A 4,556-nucleotide genomic window follows, 5' to 3' on the forward strand; every position below is an offset into this window, starting at 1 on the left:
GGTGGGGGGGGGGGAAGAGAGAGAGAGAGAGATTAGGAATGAGAAAGGGAGGGGGGAGACTGAAAAAGAACAAAGAGAGAGATGAAAGACTAAGATGGCATAAACAAGAAGGCAGACGCAGGGAAAATGATGGACACATAAAGCTGTGAGAAGAGATGGGAGCACACAGCTCTGCCAAGACTGTGCAGTGGGGTTATACCTGCGCTGCCATCCTGATCATTTATTCAAGTCATCTGTTACATAAATAAACCAGAACACAGCAGATCTGCCCCGGGTGTGCAGAGCCAGTGGCGTCACTTGCACCAGTGGAGCAGGTTAAATCCACAGCAGCAGCAGCAGAGTGTTGTGGGTAGCAGCTTGGATGAATCATCAGCCCGGCAGCCACTTGCTGACTTACTTACAGGTACACAAACACACACACACACACACACACACACACACACACACATGTACACGCGCACAACGAACAGGCTCACATGTATGGGCTAATATTGGCACACTCAAACCCACCTAACTGTGAGCTGTGGGAAGGGATGATATTCTGAATGCAGGCATAAGGAAGATGAACAGCAGCATTAAGGAGAGCGAGAGGGAAGGTGAAAAAAGTAGGCAGGTGGGGGGAAATTTATTGAGATGACAAATGATGAAAGAGTTTAAACACCAAAGAAATAACGCTCTTCTAGAGAGGAGAGTGTGTGTGTGTGTGTGTGCCTGTGTGTGTGTGAGAGAGAGAGAGAGAGAGAGAGAAACAGAGAGACAGAGAGGAGGCAAGCAGGAGTGGTAGGGTGGATGTTGAGAGAAAGAGTGAGTGGGAGGGAAATCGAAGGGGGGAGGAAACAAGGATGCACTGTACAGGGAGAGGGCGGGGAGTGAGAGAAAGAGTGTGTTTATGGAGGAATGTGAGTGTTCAGTTTGTGAGAGATGGGACGGACTGATAGCAGGTGGTGAAGAGAGGGGAGGGGACCAGGAGACAGACCACATCTCCATCGCTCTACATCAGCACTGAGCGACACAGCGGGACAACTTCATAGAGGTAAGTGAAGGATGGTTATGATGATACACACACCGGACGTGTGTGTGCGTGTGTGCGTGCGTGTGTGTTTGTGTGTGATTTGTTTGATGAACTCAATGTTGCAAACTTTTTTTTCTTTTTTTTTTTTTTACACTGGTTAAATGTCATTCCAACACTGAAAGTTTGCTGGAGTAGTTTTATATTTGTCTGAATCCAAGTTTCTCAGCATGAAGCAGCTTTCAATAGCTGAATTTCAAAATAAAAGCATCCCTGTGTTTTTTTTGTTTTTTTTTAGAGGGGATGCCAGCACTTTTCTGTAGCCACTAATGTTTCTTTTTCTTTTTTTTAACTTTCAGCACAGCCATTACTGGACAAACTATAGTTTTGAAATTGGTGAAATGACAGGTAGCAGACGTAACAATTTGAGGAAATTAACAGCATTGGACAATGTTATTTTCACTGTTTAAAGTATGAATTACATATATCCACTGGTGCTACCTGATTATTTTCTAAAGTGGCACAACTGTATCATTATAATTTTGTAGTAGAACCAAAATAAAGCTAAGGAAGCTCTGAAGGGGCCCAGTCCTCTGAACGCTGTCACACCTGTGTACAGTAAAGCGTGTAGTTGCATGTCGTGAATCGGTGTGTATTGTGCCGGTGACAAGGTGAACAGCGAGCGCATGTTCAGACATGTTCCTTTTGGGGAAAACACACTAAACTAACAGCCCGTGCAGGATAAAAGTAGAAAAATAAAAGCTCTTTTTTTTTCCTTTTCAGGACACAACTGAGCTGTTTCATTTTCCCACATGAACTACAGAATTCCCTTTGTTGATGTAAATATCTCGACTTTGCGCGTCACTTCATATCATCTATATTTTGAGTGTTGTGAGAATGAAGCTCAGCTCATATCTGCAGCGCGTGACAAACCATCGGAGCTTTTATGACCCGCTAAAGACGACGCTTCTTAAAATAACTGTCCCAAATACAGCATCCCTTCACGAGGGAAGGCACGGTGAGGAGCAGCATCCCTCAAGCTTTGTGAGCCTCACCCCCTGACATTGCTCAAAAACGTCTCAGTACTGTTCAGATGTTACGAAATCACCTGAGCCGCTGTGCAAAATGAGCCATGACGTCGTTATGAACTCAGAAATCTAGCATCACAAGGTCAGAGGACCTATTTATCACCTGCAGCACATATTTCCAACTACTCTCAAAATTATACCGAGCCCTTGAAAGTGAGCTCATTGTATCTCCGCTTACTCCCACATTACACCAACCACACACACACACACACACACACACACACACACACACACACACACACACACACACACACACACACAAACACAGCAGATTAGGAGGCTGGGAGGATGGTTATGCTCCAGAATGACAGCCTTATCACTGAGTCTTCAGCTTGCAGGGTCGATGGGCCCCAGCGCCAGGAAAGGCCTCATTCTTTCCCACCTACCTATGCATGTCATCCCTCTGTGATTCTGTTTCCACACAAAAGACTTCTGACAACTGCCGGGCCGATTATCGGTCCTACACGCAGATTTTAACTTCTATAATTTGTGATTGAGATAGGATTTTATGGTCCAGCCTTTATAATGGCTTGAAATGCAGTAAATATTTATGAGGCTGTCGCCGTGCATAAATAACACAACCCACTAAAAACAAGTGATGGGTAATGGAAAAGGTAAATATTCCAGGGTGGAGGATAATTCAAAATGTCTAAAAATACATCTGTGTCTTACAATATATGCTTTCACTTGCTGTTTTTTAGCGTGGGATAAAAGCTTTAGAGTTAAATATTTAATGACATTCATGGAGCTGGCAGTATTTGACAGAAGACACATACAACTCTTTAAAACTGCTTTTGGACTGATTCCAGGGCAGTTTGAAGCATCGCTTAAAAGTGCAGACGCATATTATGGGGTGAAAATCCATTTTTTTTTATGGGTGGATACAGTTCAGTAAAGAAATAAAAAGGGAAATTTGAGATATTTAATTTTAGGACCCTTTAAATTTATATGCATCGATTCCCATCCTCATCGTAGCTAAAGGTCCCCATTTAGACTCCATTAAAAATACATTTTCCTCTATACTGCAGCTGCCAAGCTTATGCAAATGCCTACATGAAGAGTGTTAGAGCAGACAAACCCAGCCAGCAGTGCAGACAACCTCCTTATCTATTAATACCCGAGGAGGTTGATTGTTTGTTTGACCTAATGTCCCATTTGGATGCATTTAAAAAAGAGTGTGAGTGGGTGGTGCTTCACTAGGAGCTGTGAAGAGAAGACCACACGGCCACTGAGAGGTAGACTGACCATCTAGTATCAAAAAAGGGTCGCTGTTCAGTCCTCGCCCCCCCAGTGACCGTGCCGAAGTGTCCTCAAACAAGATACCGAACCCCTAACTGCTCCTGATGAGTAGCTGGCACTTTGCACAGCAGCATCCACCATCAACGTGAGAATGAGGCAACACTGGGTCGCTGTAAAAGACCTAAAAATGAGTCAAGCAGTCATGATTTAGGAGTAATTGATTCACTCAACATGCCGATAGGCCGAACCTGATCCTAACCCATCCCAACAGAAAAGAAACTGTTGGCCGGACAACACAACTGTCACCACTCTATAATGCAGTGTTAGACCCTGAGAATATAAATCTCTCTGGTACACACTCCACGTCTTTCTCTTTCTCCACGCCTGGCACTCCATCTCCTCACTCTGGGGCGGTAATGAGTGTCTGGTATTCTGCTCTTCAGCACTGAAGCCCTATTCATGCTCAATCTCCTTTACAATGCACTAAAAGGATTACCCAATTAGATGCTATTGGATGTCATTGTGTGTGTGTGTGTGTGTGTGTGTGTGTGTGTGTGTGTGTGTGCGCGCGCGCGCGGTCAGTAGATGGATGTGTTAGCAGTGAAAGTTAAAGATAGATGGCTGTCTGTCCCCCACACTTCATTCCCATTTGATTTGCTGCTGGAGGCCACATTACTCATCCCAGCAACTCAGCCACAGAGAGTGAGACATAAGATGTGTGTGTGTGTGTGTGTGTGTGTGTATGCGTGTGCGTGTGAGAGTGTGTGTGTCCCCTGACAGGGCACAGAGGATGACAAAGGAAGAGACAGAGTATTCCTTCTCAATAATTTACCCTATCAGCCGATCATTCTCTGGAAAGGTACTCGCCGCTGTCATACGTGAGCTGTTTCCTCTCCTCCTCACTTTAATTTGTGAGTTTAATTTCCACCGTGTTATGACTAGAGGAAGAGGAAAGGCTGCCTCATTTCCTGGGAGTCATCACTCGTGTCTAACAATGATCGATTCCAGTTATCTAACGCCTTACATAACACTGGGATGTGTTCAGCTGTTAGTATTTAGAGAATGTGATAATATAATAAACATTGATTTAGATTAATGCGTCCTCCAGAGTTAAGAGTATAATCCAGAGTTGGTTTTATTTTTTTAAGGGCTTATTTATTCCTGACTCTGCACTGACGCAGCGTTTATGACGTGCACAGTGAAAGTCTGGAAGATGCTGC

General features: G+C 44.2%; 1 protein-coding gene across 2 annotated transcripts in view; it reads left to right on the plus strand.

Moving 5' to 3' along the window:
* Nucleotides 1-785: 785 nt before the first annotated feature.
* Nucleotides 786-4,556, plus strand: part of lzts1 (leucine zipper, putative tumor suppressor 1) — a 16,907-nt gene continuing 13,136 nt past the window's right edge. For both annotated transcript variants that reach the window (XM_086205881.1, XM_086205883.1), the window contains exon 1: nucleotides 786-1,033. The gene's annotated coding sequence lies outside the window, so the exon portion shown is untranslated. The remainder of the gene's footprint in view (nucleotides 1,034-4,556) is intronic.

The sequence above is a fragment of the Aulostomus chinensis genome, chromosome 6, assembly GCF_037954235.1.
Source record: "Aulostomus chinensis isolate RoL2024-O1b breed Wild chromosome 6, RoL_Achi_v1.0, whole genome shotgun sequence".
Taxonomy (NCBI): Eukaryota; Metazoa; Chordata; class Actinopteri; order Syngnathiformes; family Aulostomidae; genus Aulostomus; species Aulostomus chinensis.